Source organism: Trachemys scripta, chromosome 1 (genome assembly GCF_013100865.1).
Source record: "Trachemys scripta elegans isolate TJP31775 chromosome 1, CAS_Tse_1.0, whole genome shotgun sequence".
NCBI classification, from domain to species: Eukaryota; Metazoa; Chordata; order Testudines; family Emydidae; genus Trachemys; species Trachemys scripta.
Window position 1 is genome coordinate 287,058,006 of NC_048298.1, and position 16,877 is coordinate 287,074,882.

Genomic DNA, 16,877 nt, shown 5'->3' on the forward strand with positions numbered 1-16,877 from the left:
AAAAGGGTGTGAACTAAGCAAAGGGACAGAGAGAGCAAAATTGCAAAATTTGCATAGGGCACAATATGCATATCCTTCTTCCTTATTAATGCTTATCGATCTAAGGCTAATGCTTCACCAATTGCCCTTAAGTGGGGCAATTCATTAAGCAGTTAATGTCTGCTTTCCTGCCCCCTGGCTTGCAGCATTTCTACTTAAAGGTACATACAGCATTCTCAAAAAGAACAGGAGTACTTGTGGCATCTTAGAGACTAACAAATTTATTAGAGCATAAGCTTTCGTGGACTACAGCCCACTTCTTCGGATGCATATAGAATGGAACATATATTGATGAGATATATATACACACACATACAGAGAGCATAAACAGGTGGGAGTTGTCTTACCAACTCTGAGAGGCCAATTAATTAAGAGGGGAAAAAAAAAACTTTTGAAGTGATAATCAAGCTAGCCCAGTACAGACAGTTTGATAAGAAGTGTGAGAATACTTACAAGGGGAGATAGATTCAATGTTTGTAATGGCTCAGCCATTCCCAGTCCTTATTCAAACCGGAGTTGATTGTGTCTAGTTTGCATATCAATTCTAGCTCTGCAGTCTCTCTTTGGAGTCTGTTTTTGAAGTTTTTCTGTTGTAATATAGCCACCCGCAGGTCTGTCACTGAATGACCAGACAGGTTAAAGTGTTCTCCCACTGGTTTTTGAGTATTTTGATTCCTGATGTCAGATTTGTGTCCATTAATTCTTTTGCGTAGAGACTGTCCGGTTTGGCCAATGTACATGGCAGAGGGGCATTGCTGGCACATGATGGCATATATCACATTGGTAGATGTGCAGGTGAACGAGCCCCTGATGGTATGGCTGATGTGATTAGGTCCTATGATGATGTCACACATTGAATCTATCTCCCCTTGTAAGTATTCTCACACTTCTTATCAAACTGTCTGTACTGGGCTAGCTTGATTATCACTTCAAAAGTTTTTTTTTTTCTCTTAATTAATTGGCCTCTCAGAGTTGGTAAGACAACTCCCACCTGTTTATGCTCTCTGTATGTGTGTGTATATATATCTCATCAATATATGTTCCATTCTATATGCATCCGAAGAAGTGGGCTGTAGTCCACGAAAGCTTATGCTCTAATAAATTTGTTAGTCTCTAAGGTGCCACAAGTACTCCTGTTCTTCTTTTTGCGGATACAGACTAACACGGCTGCTACTCTGAATACAGCATTCTTTAATTCATTCTATTTCTTTAATATAATTCATTTCACTTTCACACGATTTTATCTAAGGTATTCCTCTAAGGCAGCCAGTCCTTCTCCCTTATGCTCTAGGGAGAAACTGCCCCTGCTCTGTTTAGCAGCCATTCTTATATGGCCCACCCTGTCCCTGGTTGGCTGCTCCAACAATTCTTCTCCTGATTGGTTCTCTACAAGCCCTCTTCCCATTGGTTGGGTTTTTGTGAAGCCTCCCAAAGGGTTGTCTTAACCCTCCATTGACCTATGGGGGGCAGCTGCCCCCCTACACCTGCCTATCTCAGGGGTCTGAGCCCCTCCCCTATTTTAGCTGGCATCTGGGGGTCCTGAGCCCACTTCCTACCCTTGAGTGTTCAAGATATGGGGGTCCCCTGCCCATCTGTGGGGGGTCTGACCCTCTTTTCCTACCCCCCCAATGTGAACCAGGTTCTGGATGGGGCTTGCCTTTCTGGAGGTGTCTGAGCCCCTCTCCCTACCCCATGTCATGTAAGCTGGAATCTGGGGTGCCTAAGGGGGTTTAAGCCCATCTCTCTATCTGACTCCTGATGTGAGCCAGGATCTGGGGAAGCCCTGCCTGGGGGGGGGAGGGGAGAGAGAGAACGGAGCTTAGACCATAGATTCCAAGGCCACAAGGGTCCATTGTGATCACCTAGCTTGACATCCTTTTTAACACAGAACTTTCCCCAAAATAATTCCTAGTGCATATTTTGTAGGAAAACAGCCAATCTTCATTTAAAAATTGGCAGTGATGGAGAATCCACCTCGACCCTTGGCAAATTGTTCCAATGGTTCATTATCCTCACTGTTAAAAAAAACTGTGCTTTTTGAATATGTCTAGCTTCAACTTCCAGCCACTGGATCATGTTATACCTTTCTTTGCTAGACTGAAGAGCCCATTCTTAAATATTTGGTCCCCAGGCAGGTACTTACAGACTGTCATCAAGTCAACCCTTAACATTCTCTTTGTTAAGCTAAATAGATTGAGCTTTTTGAGTCTATCCCTATAAGACATGTTTTCTAATCTTTTAATCATTCTCGTGACTCTTCTCTGAGCCCTCTGCAATTTATCAACATCCTTCTTGAATTGAGGACACCAGACCTGCACACACAGTATTCCAGCAGCAGTCAGATTAATGCCAAATAGAGGTAAAATAACCTCTCTATTCTTATTCAAAATTCCCCTTTTATGCATCCAAGGATTGCATAATTTGCATTAGCCCCTTTGGCTACAGCAACACACTTGCAACTGATTATCCACAAGATCCCCCAAGGCCTTGTCTACACTGCAAAATTATGTTGACCTAAGTTATGTTGGCATACAGCCACTGCAGTAATTAAATCCATTTTGCGTGTCCACACTATGTTCCTTGTGTCAGCGGTGCGCGTCCTAACTTGCAGCACTTTAACTGCTGCAGAGTGCAGTAGACAGTAGGTAGTTATCTCACTGTGCATGGTGTTTTCGGAAGGGTATGCAATGCCCCATGGGGGGCCAAATGAGTCACATAAAGGTGTCTGGGAACATGATTTCAATGTCCCATAGTGTAGTGTTCTCCATCCCACAATTTAACCTACAGCCGATAATGTTTCGCGCCTCTTCAAAATCCCTGCAAACCTGCATGTCCCTCTTCACTGTCCACCATCTGTCTGAGACACATGGATCATGCACAGCTCTTCACTATTGTGACGAGTGTTGCAATTATGGGGCACCTGATCCAGAGGAGCTGCAGGGAACATGACGATGTCTTGGAGGCTAGATTACTGTGGGACATAGAAAGAAACAATTCAAGCTTGTTGTTGGTATTCATGGAGCAGCTGCAGATGGTGGAGCGTTGGTTCTGGACCTGAGAAACAAGCACTGAGTGGTGGGATCAGATTGTAATACAGGTTTGGGATGATGAGCAATGGCTGCAGAACTTTTGGATGCGTAAGGGCCATATTCCTGGATCTGTGTGCCCAGCCCTCCAGCGCAGTCTGGTCACCCTATGATCGGCCTGTAGCTCTTACATTCACCAAAATGAGATTTGTCTGACAGTGGAGAAGTGAGTGGCGATTGCTCTGCGGAAACTTTCAATACCCAATTGCTACTGATCAGTCAAGAATGAATTTGGAGATAGGAAAATGCACTGTGTGCGGGGCTATTCATCGCATCCTGCCACAAAGGACTGTGACTCTGGGCAATGTGCAGGACATAGTGGATGGTTTTGCAGCAGTGGGGTTCCCAAACTGTGGTGGGTAATAGATGGCATACATATCCCTATTTTGGCACCAGACCACCTTGCCACAGAGTACATCAACAAAAAGGGCTATTTTTCTATGGTATTGCATGTGCTGGTGGGTCACCAGGAATACTTTTACCAACATCAATGTGGGCTGGTCAGGGAAGGTGCATGACAAGCACATCTTCAAAAATGCAGGCTTGCACAGAAATCTGCAAACAGAGACTTTCTTTCCAGACCAATGGATTATGACTGGAGATGTTGAAATGCCAGTAGTGATCCTGGGAGATCCAGCCTACCCCTTACTCCCATGGCTCATGAAGCCGTACACTGGCCACCTCGACAGCAGCAAGGAAAGCTTCAACGCCTGGCTCAGCAGGTGCAGAAAGATAGCTGAATGTGTCTTCAGCTGTTTGAAAGGCTGCTGGCACTGTGTACTCATGAGATTAGACCTCAGTGAAAAAAATATCCCAAGGGAGTGTGCTTCATAATACCAAAGGGGGAAAAGTTTCCGTCAGGGTGGATGGCAGAGGTGCAATGGCTGTCTGTTGATTTTGAGCAGCCGGATACCAAGGCTACAAGGAGAACTCAATGCAGAGCTATTCGGCTCAGGGAGGCTTTGAAAGATCATTTCAATAGTAAGCCACAATAATGTGTGTTGATGCAGTGTGCTGTACCTGCCATTGCTGGGTTGCATCCCAGTAAGAACCTTGTAATGAGTGCTGTGTGTGTGCAGTATTATAACACTGCAAATGCACCTGCTGCGATTATCTGTGAATAATGTCTGCTCCAGCCAGCGTATGTTGTGAACTAATGAGGATGAATTAAGTTTCCATAAATAGACTTTTATTCCAAACCCATGCAAACAGACACACGCATAACTGAATAAAACTTAATCAATAAAGGAGAAGGAGCTTTTGAAGGGGAAAGAACAGTCACTTCCATTTCACAAACACGTACACCAACCATGTCTCTCACAGGTCAGTGATTTGCAGTTGTGATTGCCTGTACTCTCTCCCCCAAGATAGAGTTGAAGGGGTAGTGCAGTGGCCCCAGATACCACAGGGAAGGTGGAGGGTGTAGTGGCATCCTGAAATGCTATTTTCCATGGGGTGCAGAGGGAGGCTAGCATGGGACTGTTAAACCAGAAGGTTAACAAGAGTCTGCAGCATCTCTGTTTGCTGCTTGAGAAGTGCTAGCATCTCCTGCTGCATGTTCTTCTTTTCCTGTGCCTTTCTCCTCTCCACTCTATCCTTGGCCATGCTCGGGTGACCAGATGAGAGGAAGAAAATATCGGGACATATGGGGGCAGAGCAACAAACAAAGAAAGCTGAGTCCTGCCCGGGCTGAGCAAAAAAAAAACAAATGCCAAAGATTGGTCGGGACACCGAAATATTGGGATGGTCCCGATTTTTATCGGGACGTCTGGTCACCCTAGGCTATGCTGTCTGTAAGGGCAATCCTCCAAGCCCTGTGCTCGGTATCCAAAGCAACAGAGGCTTGCAGGCTCTCTTGTCATCCTACTTCCTCTTCCTTCTTTTCATTATCTCACTGAGCTGCTCCACTGGCATGGGTGGAGAGGCCCTCAAGGCCACATTTCTAGCTGCAAAAGGTACAATGCACAGAGATACTACTGTGAATGTATTCACAAGATAAATGGCAGGGAAGGAGAAGCAGATAGCAACTATAGCTTTATTTGGTTATTTCACTACCTCTTCTACCATGATTTAAAAAGAGTAAATGAACTGATGTGTCCATAGGCGCCAACTTTTCCCGACGACGGTGGGTGCTCGCGCCCCCCCCCAGCCCAGCCCTGCCCCAACTCCACACCTACCCTGCCCCCATCCCAACCCCTTCCCCAAAGTCCTTGCCCCAACTCCGCCCCCATTGGACCCCTTCCCCAAATCCCTGCCCCAGCCCCGCCTCTTCCCCGAGTGCACCATGTTCCTCCTCCTCCCCCCTCCCTCCCAGCGCTTGCCACCGCGAAACAGCTGTTTCATGGGGGGGAAGCGCTGGGAGCTAGGGGGAGAAGCGGCATGCTCAGGGGAGGAGGTGGAGGCAGAGGTGAGCTGGGGCGGAGGGGGGGGTGAGCTGCCAGTGGGTGCAGAGGACCCACCAATTTTTCCCCATGGTTGTGCCTGCCCCAGAGCATCCATGGAGTCAGCGCCTGTGGATGTGTCCCTGAAATATCAAAGCAAATTGCCTACTTGATGTTCCTTCTCCTGCATGAGGCTCGCCTGTGCTGGACTGTAGGGACTGACTTGATTGCTCCGAAGTCAAAAACAGGTCCTAGCTCGCTGCGCCACTGGATCCCTGGTTGCCTGTCCCCAATCCTCCTCCTCTTCCTTGTCCAATACCTCTTCCTGACTGTTCACTCGGAGGGCCTGTAACTCTGGCTCCTCCGAAGTTTCCACGAGGCTTTTGGGGGTGGTGGTGGGGTCTCTGTCCAGGATGGCATGCAGCTCTTTTAAAAAAATGGTATGTCTACAGCTCAATACCAGCGTGACTGTTAGCCTCCCCTGGCTTCTGGTACACCTGCCACACCTGCTTGGTTTTCATGCGGCACTGCTGCACATCCCTCTTGTTGCCCTTCTCCCACATGCCCCAAGCAATCTGCTTCTAGATGTCAATGTTTCTACGGCTGGTTCAGAGCTGTGCCTGCACAGCGACTTCTCCCCACAGACCCAGGGGATCTACCTCCTCCTGTGTACGCCAGGCACGAGTGCATCTGCAGCGTGGAACTGGCATGGTGAGCTGGGCAGTTGCCAGGTGAGCTCTCCACACCAAGCAAACAGGAAATGGAATTTCAAAATTTCTCAGGGATTTAGAGGGAAGGGGTGTGTAGCTGGCCGCCGGGCAGCAGAGTTCAAAATGGTGACCAGAGTCGTCACAGTGGGGCATTGTGGGACACCTCCCGGAAGTCACTAAAGTCAATGTAAGTAATTCAGTGTCTACTGACACTGCGTCAATCTAACTATGTTGACCTAAGCACTACACCTCTCACGGAGGTGGAGTTATTAAGTTGGCGAGTTACATCAGTGGGAGCAACATTGTAGTGCAGATGCTTACAGAGTTGGGTCTACATAAGCTGCCTTATGTTGATCTAACTCTGTAGTGTAAATCAGGCTTAAGTGCTCTAAAATCTGCCTGCTTACACAGCTTGCCTTGAAATTTGTTATGCCTCATGGGAGTACAGGGTAGGGTTAGTAAGCCAAATGTGAGATCATTTGAGAAAGAGTTTCCCAAGATACAGCCCCCAGAAAAAAAAAACACAAGCATTTCATCAAGTTGAAGTTTGAATACCACTCTGGGCAGAAATCTGAGAATGAACTGTAATCATTTGGGAAAATCAGCCTATATGAAGTCCTTTAAACAAAAAACAAAACAAAAAAATGTAATCTGAGTACAACAGAATATTTGGAAGGCATTGAAAATATTTTTGAAAGGACAATGTATTATACATGCGCACACGTGTCTGGATGGGAGGGGTGATTAGGGGTGCAAGAGGAGGTGAGAATAGGAGAGAGGAGTTTGGATCTGCAGAAAGGACAGAAGTATTATGGGGATGAATGGATGGTAGTTGAGGGAAGAAGGGTTAAGAGCTCAGGTAAGGGGTAGGGCAGAGGTTGGTGAATAGGAAAAGTAGCAGAGGAAGTTGGTGGGTTAAGGGAGGGGACTGTCAGCTCTGAATTCTCCCCCTCCATGTGTGTTCTGGGATACGGGGTATAGGGTGTCGGAGCACCTCTCCCAACCCCTCCATGTGAGCTGGGATCTGGAGCCAGGGGAATTAAGGTAACAGAAATGTAAACATCTGAAATCCTGAAATTGAAGTGAAGACACATATTATTCCTCTGGGGTCGGGGGGGCGGTGGCAGGGGAGAACTGGCCAGTGTGTGTGTGTGTTTCTGCCTTGGAGCAGGCACAGACTGGGTGGACCTGGGGTATGACTGAGGAAACCTGGCTGAAGCAGGAGCAGGAGTCCCAGCTGGGGTTGGATAGTGGGAGTGAGGGGCCCAGCTCAGTGTGCAGCTCAGGCTACATAACCAAGGTAGCATGCAGCCCTCCAGTAAGCTGGTGCCTGTGATGTTTGTATGCAGCAGCATAGGGCAGGAGACAGAAAATAGCAACTTATATGTTAATGGCTTCTACAGATGGGAAAGGGAGCAGGAACTGGAAATGTTGGTGGGGGGAGGGGCACTACATATTGCAGTGAATAGTGGAGTAGGGAGTGGAAAAGGAGAGAGACACACACCAGACTTCTCACATGCTTAAAGTTACTGTAACAACCACGTAATAAAATTGTTACTGGTTTGGGACCATAGACCATGGATAAGAACATAAGAATGGCCCTATTGGGTCAGACCAAAGGTCCATCTAGCCAGATATCCTGACTTCAGACAGTGGTCAATGCCAGGTGCCCCAGAGGGAATGAACAGAACAGGTAATCATCAAGTGATCCATCCCCTGTTGCTCGTTCCCAGCTTCTGACAAACAGAGGCTAGGGACACCATTCCTGCCCATCCTGGCTCATAGTCATTGAAGAACCTATCCTCCATGAATTTATCTAGTTCTTTTTTGAACCCTGTTATGGTCTTGGCCTTCACAACATCCCCTGGCAAGGAATTCCACAGGTTGACTGTGCGTTGTGTGAAGAAATACTTCCTTTTGTTTGTTTTAAACCTGCGGCCTATTAATTTCATTTGGTGACCCCTAGTTCTTGTGTTATGAGAAGTAGTAAACAACACTTCCTTATCTTTCTCTACACTAGTCATTGTTTTATAGACCTCAATCATATCTCCCCTGAGCCATCTCTTTTCCAAGCTGAAAAGTCCCAGTTTTATTAATCTCTCGTCGTACAGAAGGCATTCCATACCCCTACTAATTTTTATTGCCCTTTTCTGAACCTTTTCCAATTCTAATATCTTTTTTGAGATGGGGTGACCACATCTGCACACAGTATTCAAGATGTAGGCATACCATGGATTTATATAGAGGCAACATATTTTCTGTCCTATTATCTATCCCTTTCTTAATTATTCCCAGCATTCTGTTCACTTTTTTGACTGCCGCTGCACACTGAGTGGATGTTTTCAGAGAACTATCCACAATGACTCCAAGATCTCTTTCTTGAGTGGTAAGAGCTAATTTAGACCCCATCATTTTATATGTATAGTTGGGATTATGTTTTCCAATGTACATTACTTTGCATTTATCAACATTTAAATTTCATCTGCCATTTTGTTGCCTAGTCACCCAGTTTTGAGAGATCTTTCTGTAGCTCTCCGCAGTCTGCCTGGGTCTTAACTAGCTTTAGTATAATTTTGTATCATCTGCAAATTTTGCCACCTTACTGTTTACCCCTTTTTCCAGATCATTTATGAATAAGTTGAATAGGACTGGTCCCAGAACAGACCCCGAGGGGACACCACTATTTACCTCTCTCCATTCTGAAAACTGACCATTTATACCTACCCTTTGTTTCCTATCTTTTAACCGGTTACCAATCCATGAGAGCACCTTCCCTCTCATCCCGTGGCAGCTTACTTTGCGTAAGAGTCTTTAGTGAGGGACATAAGATGAGACTTTTCTCACCAACCCTGAATAATTACACATTGTAAACATTTCAAAGCATGACTGTTATCCCTATTCCACTATAACAAAATGTATAGGACATGGGAGGAGCACTGAGGAATCACACAGGCCTGGTTTACATTAAAAATTTTGATCAACTATGTCACATCCCTGAGCACTGTAGCTACACTGACCTAACCCTTTGTGTAGCTGCAGCTAGGCCAAAGGAAGAATGCTTCCATTGAACTAGCTATCAAGGCTCGGGGAGGAGGAAGAGATGGGGGAAAAACCCTTCCATTGGTGTAGGAAGCATCTAAACTATGTTTATATAGCAGCGTATTCACAATGCCATAGCTGTGCCACTCTATTCACCATTGTGTAGAGATGGCCATAGCAACCATGTGGCCTAGAGTAAAGACCACTGGACTGCAACTATTATTCACTCTGCCACTGGCCTTCTGGGTGACCTTGGGCAAGTCACTTCACCCATCTGCCTCAATTCCCCTTTGTTAAAAGGAGATAATGATATAAAGTTCTTTGAGATCATCTGATGAAAAGCACTGTATAAAAGCTAGGTCTTTTGATCTTTACCTAGCCACAGTAGCATATCAACTGCAAACCCAGGTGAAAACTACAACTGCTTAAATGACCACTAACTCCTACTAACAAACATTTCCCTTTCTGTTTAAAAAACTAGGAAATAAAATGGCAAAAAAATTCATTAGTGCAGAGTTTCGGGAGCTCATGCCTTTCCAGAATACTTTGTTCAGCACAACTCAAACTTCTGAAACCCAGAAAATACAGAGTTAAGGTAAATACCCACACAACCTTAACTCTGCCCTCTTTGAGCCATACCCCAATCGCCCATAACACACACACACTCCTATTCTGCCTTTTCACTGTAATGGACAGGCACAACCTGCACTTGCCCTACACCCAACCATTGAACTTATCCCCCAACACCATACCACACTCATAAAATGTAACAACCACATCATAATCTTTTCCAGTCTCTTTGCATTTGCACACAAGATACCTCTAAACCTATACTTCCCCTATCCATCATTTAAATCCACACACTGCTCTCATATCTCACCTCAGTATTGACAATAGCCATGGCAAGAAGACCCCAGTGCGTTGCTATTGACACAATCTATTCAATTCTGTATTGAAATGATGCAGACTGGAACTTCAAGGTATACATGCACATCAAAGGAAAGATCCTTTGATAACACACATGCGGGGACTCAGACCCAGATCTTCTCATATCACACCTCTTCCTACCTGCTCCAGCTTATTCCTCTACCATTCAATACAGCTACACCTAACAGTAAACGCAGCTGGACTGAATGTAGATAACTCCCAGTGGCTCTTGCCAGCTGGGAGGTGGAGGGGAGAGAGTTAAGGTTGTGGGCATTTACCTTAACTCTTCATTTCCTGACTTTCGGAAGTTTGAATTTTATTGAACAAAATATTCTGGAAGGGCACAGGAGATCACCAGACAACCTTAACTCTGCACTAACAAAGTATTTTGCTATTTTTTTTCTGCTCTAGCTTCCTTCTGCCCCTCTCTCCCTTTCCATCCTTCCAATGCCAGCTTCACTCTCTCTTCTCCCTGAATTACAGATCAGAAGCTTTTATTTAACATAATCTGTCAACAAAATAAAATTAGATGTCATTTGATTTTTAAATATTTAAGATTTTTCATTATTTCACATATATCCAATTTGATTTGGTAGGAAAATACTTTTTTTTTTTTTTTTTTTTTAGGGTAGGAAGAGTGGAAAGTTTTACTCCTGTCATTAATACCAATATTAGCATATGGAACAAGGAGACTTAGTGCTGTAATTAACCAATATTTAATAGACCACAGGTACCATTTTAGAAAATTGCCACCAACACACACTCAGCAAGAATAGCACTAAAAGCAAAAGATCATTAGGCTTGAGAAGTAAAGATCCTAAGAAAGAAGCTGCAGTTAGTTAGCAAGAATGATGAAGCAGACAGGTCTGATGATTCAGATTAATCATCTCATTTAAAACAAAGAAGGGGGGGGGAATCTATTGAAAATAGATTTACTTTGCAGATAAACAGAAAATGCCTCATTCTATCATTATTTGGAACTAAAGATTGTTGTTTCATCTGAGACATGTGACTTTACTGCTCATGGTGTATAAAAATAAATGATCACAAAACTACTGACCTATCATGTTTGCGGGCAGTATCTCTAAAGAAACCATGAGAATCAAAGGAAATGTAGATGAGTCAAGAAGCAAACAGCAGATAGAAGAGGATTTAGCTATACAGCATCCTTCATACTCACAGTATAAAAAACACTTTAGAAACTGATAAGCTACATGGAGCGCACATTATGAGCTAAATAATAGCACAAAGAGAACCTTGGACTTTGAAAACCTCTTATTGAGAGAATGCTTGTTTGGCCAGTGAACTTTTCTTGAGAAGTGCTTACTCTTTAACAGCTAACTGGACATATACCAGAAAGAGGCAGAGAGGAACTTGATTAAAAGGGACACTGTCAACTTGAAATCTAGTCACTTTTAAAAAATTGGTTAAAATAAAATTCAGATACAACACCTGCCCTCTTAGTCCCCCTGATAGTTTTTGTGATTTTTACAGCCACATCTTCCTACTTTTTTAAAATATTTTTTCTCTTCCGTGCTGTTGTGTGAAAGATTCATACAAACAACAAGGGAAATTATCTATAGTAAAACTAATTGTACACAATGCCCCTGATTCAGGGAAGTATTCCTACTCAAGAAATCACTTAAGCACATGTTTAAAGTCCCAATGAAGTAAGTCCATGGCATCAGCGTTCAGGGCAACTGCAATGGTATTCCCTCTCTATGGTCCAGCAAGGGCACCACTCTAAGCTTCTGGCTCCCCATCTCTTGGCTGTCTTGGGTGGAGAGACATGTCTCTCTCCATTCTGATCAGGGTATTTTCAGGCTGTACAGTCCCCTGACCGTATTGTGATATCCCCAGCAAAAGATAGGTTGCCTAAGCAAGAGTGGGTGGGTTGCATTGTGCAGGAGGTCGGACTAGATGATCATAATGGTCCCTTCTGACCTTAAAGTCTATGATTCTTTTGCCTTCTCTTCAGAGACGGTACACAGTGCAATTGTCACAGGTATAAATTAACACACAGATCTTTATAAGCAAACAGATTTTATTCTTAATGGAAAAAGAACACAGATCAAACCTATTAAAACCAATAAAATGAACATATACACATGGTAATAAGCTTACCAGAGATCATGCCAACTCCAACATGGGCTCTGGCAGGGGAGCAGTCCTTCAAACACCTACACAGGGGTTTTCCTGTGGCTTCAAGTTCATAAATAACTCTTTACCCAGAACTAGAATAGTCATTTGTGAAGCACTCATTTATCCAGTTTGGGCCTTTGCAGAGACCAGGAATGGGTTATCAGCCAGACAATGAATTTCTGCTCAAGGTGCAGCTTCAAAAGGATAGACTCAGAGACAGATCATTTGCATTGTCCTCACCCCAAATATTTCCTAGGAAATCCATGTCACAAGTGTTGTCCCAAAAAGTCCTTTGAAGATCCTAATACTTCCCAGAGATTGCATTAGTCACATCTCCTACAGAAATTACATAGTTCCACAATAAAACATAAACAATTGCATTTTTAATACAATGGACCCATCAAACCTAATTCAATAAGATTTATTTTATTTCCATAAGGTTTGTCCAGTATATTGCAGAAGATTATGATATCTATCACAGATGGGATTTAAGCACACTGAGGCCAAAGAGTTTTCAAATGCACAATATTTATAAACGAGGAGAGGAGGGTGGGCACAGGGGGGATTTAGATTCCCCCCCCCATCTCTATTTTAATGATCTTAGGTGGTTCTTTAGTAGCGTTTTCAGACAACAATAATGTTTAAGCTGCTAATATTTAGGGCTGTCAAGCGATTAAAAAAATTAATCGTGATTAATCATGCGATTAATCGCACTGTTAAACAATAATAGAATACCATGTATTTAAATAGTTTTGGATATTTTCTACATTTTCAAATATATTGATTTCAATGACAACACAGAATACAAAGTGTATGGTGCTCACTTTATATTTATTTTTTATTACAAATATTTGCCAGTAAAAAACAAAAGAAATAGTATTTTTCAATTCATCTAATACAAGTACTGTAGAGCAAACTCTTTATCATAAAAGTTGACCTTAAGTGTAGAATTATATACCAAAAAAAAAACAACCTGCACTCAAAAACAAAACAACGTAAAACTTTACAGCCTACAAGTCCACTCAATCCTACTTTTTGGTCAGCCAATCACTTAGACAAACAAGTTTGTTTACATTTGCAGGAGATATAATGTTGTAAACAAGAAATGTGCAATATCACCTGAAAGAAAGAACAGGCATTCGCATGGCACTGTTGTAGCCGGCATTGGAAGATATTTATGTGCCAGATGCACTAAAGATTTGTATGTCCATTCATGCTTCAACCAGTGTTCCAGAGGACATGCGTCCATGCTGATAACAGCTTCTGCTTGATAACCATCCAAAGCAGTGTGGACCAACGCATGTTCACTTTTATCATCTGAGGCAGATGCCACCAGCAGAAGGTTGATTTTCTTTTTTGGTGGTTCGGGTTCTGTAGTTTCTGCATCAGAGTGTTACTCTTTTAAGACTTCTGAAAGCATGCTCTATACCTCGTCCCGCTCAGATTTTGGAAGGCACATTCTAAAACCTTGGGTCGAGTGATGTAGTTATCTTTAGAAATCTCACATTGGTACTTTCTTTGTGTTTTGTCAAATCTGCAGTGAAAGTGTTCTTAAAATGAAAAACATGTGCTGGGTCATCATCCAAGACTGCTATAACATGAAATATGAGACAGGATGCGAGTTAAACAGAGTAGGAGACATACAATTCTCCCCGAAGGAGTTCAGTCGCAAATTTAATTAATGCATTATATTTTAATGAGCATAATCAGCATGGAAGCATATCCCCTGGAATGGTGGCCAAAGCATGAAGGGGCATACGAACGTTTAACATAACTGGCACGTAAATACTTTGCAATGCCGGTACAAAAGTGCCATGCGAACTCCTGTTCTCACTTTCAGGTGACATTGTAAATAAGAAGCAGACAGCATTATCTCCCGTAAATGTAAACAAACTTGTTTGTCTTAGTGATTGGCTGAACAAGAAGTAGGACTGAGTGGACTTGTAGACTCTAAAGTTTTACATTGTTTTGTTTTTGAGTGCAGTTATGTAAAAAAAAAAAATCTACATTTGTAAGTTGCACTTTCATGATAAAGAGATTGCACTACAGTACTTGTATGAGGTGAATTGAAAAATACTTTTTCTTCAATAAATTTGTTAGTCTCTAAGGTGCCACAAGTACTCCTGTTCTACTATTTCTTTTGTTTGCCATTTTACAGTGCAAATATTTGTAATAAAAATATGAAGTGAGCACTGTCAACTTTGTATATTGTGTTGCAATTGAAATCAATATATTTAAATATTTTTTGATGTTTTTCTACATTTTTAATACATTTCAATTGGTATTCTACTGTTCAACAGTGCGATTAATCATGATTAATTTTTTTAATCACGATTAATTTTTTTGAGTTAACTGTTATTGACAGCCCTACTAACTGCAGGGTCAGCTCCAGATATAAACTCAATATCATTCCCTGGACTACTAAGCAAGTGCTGTTTGGATTAGGTAGTACAACTTTGCATTTTATGGGAGCAGTATTGTTATTAGTGTACTGGTGACAAGCAATCCTGAAAATTCATGGCTGCAAAAAATATTTCCACTATCTCTAGAGGGGTATCTTGAAAATCCTTGGTTGTAAAAGGATAACAAACAGACCCAAGGTTAAATGGTCTATATTCTATGCTAGGAGTTAGTTACTTTGGGATTCCTCTCATCCCAATGTATATGATCATACTGTACATGGGCAGACTGTTCTCTTTTGGTAGTTTATGCCCCCGGGTAATGTAGGGCAAACAAAACAAGTGAAAGAAGAAATGTCCTTATTTTGGCCCCAAACGCTCCTTGATACAGAGTACATTGACAGAAAGGGCTACATTTCTATTGTTATGCAAGCATTGATGGATCACTGGGGATGCTTCACTGATATCAGTGTGGGCTGGTTAGGGAAGGTGCATGATACACACATCTTTAAGAACACAGGACTGTGCAGGAAGCTACAAGTAGGGAATTTCTTTCCTGAACACAGTGGATTACCATTGCTGATATTGAAATACTAGTATTGATTCTGGGGATCCAGCTTAGCCCTTGTTCCCCTGTCTCATTAAGATGTATACTAGTACCTTTAAAAAGAACAGCAGTACTTGTGGCACCTTAGAGACTAACAAATTTATTTGAGTATAAGCTTTTGTGGGCTACAGCCCACTTCATCGGATGCATAGAATGGAACATACAGCAAGAAGATATTTATAGATATAGAAAACATGAAAAGGTGGAAGTAGCCATACCAACTGTGGCCAATCAATTGAGATGAGCTATCGTCAGCAGGAGAAAAAAAACTTTTGAAATGATAATCAAGATGGCCCATAGAAGATGTGAGGATACTTAACATGGGGAAATAGATTCAATTAGTGTAATGACCCAACCATTCCCAGTCTCTGTTCAAACCTAAGTTAATGGTATCTAATTTGCATATTAATTCAAGTTCAGCAGTCTCCCAAGATCTGTGAGAGTGAGGGATCATCTTTCAGGACAGATTGTAGATCTTTGATGATGCGCTGGAGAGGTTTCAGTTGGGGGCTGAAGGTGTTCTGCCTTCAGTAGTGGTGTTCTGTTATTTTCTTTGTTGGGTCTGTCCTGTAGTAGGTGACTTCTGGGTACTCTTCTGGCTCTGTCAATCTGTTTTTTCACTTCAGCAAGTGGGTATTGTAGTTTTAAGAATGCTTGATAGAGATCTGGTAGGTATTTGTCTCTGTCTGAGGGATTGGAGCAAATACAGTTGAATCTTAGAGCTTGGCTGTAGACAATGGATTGTGTGGTGTGTCCTGGATAGAAGCTAGAGGGATGTAGGTAAGTATAGCGGTCAGTAGGTTTCCGGTATAGGGTGGTGTTTCTAGTACCTTTGATATCTCCAAGAAAAGACTCAACTACCAGCTCAGCAGGTGCAGAATGACAGTTGGATTTGCATGCAGTAGATTGAAGGGATGCTGGCATTGTTTTCTTACTAGATTAGACATCAGTGAGAAAAATATTCTACTGGTTACAGCTACCTGTGTGTCCTGAATAATATCTGTGAGGCAAACGGGGGGAAGGTTGCTGCTGGGGTGGAGGGCGAAAGTGGAGTGGCTGTTGACTTTGAACAGCTAGACACAAGGGCCATCAGAAGAGCTCAACGCGGAACTATGTGGCCGAGGGGGGCCTTGAAAGAGCACTTTAACAGCAATGTGCTGTTCTGGACAGTGCTGTACCTGGCCCTGAAGTTTTAGGGGTTAGGAATTGTGTAGTGTGATATTCATAAATCAAGCACTATCTTTAATGAACCTATGGCCTGGCAGCAGCACTGCTGAGAAGGATCTGGGAGTTGTGGTGGATCACTATGAGTCAACAATGCAATGCTGTTGCAAAAAAAGCAAATGCAATTTTGGGTTGCATTAACAGAGGCATAGCATGCAAGTCACGGGAGGTGATAGTACCGCTCTACCTGGGGCTGGTTAGGCCTCAGCTGGAGTATGTGTCCAGTTTTGGTCACCAATATATAGAAACAATGTATAGAAACTGGAAAGGATCCAGAGGTGAGTGACAAAGATGTTCAAAGGGATGGAATGCAAGCCATATGA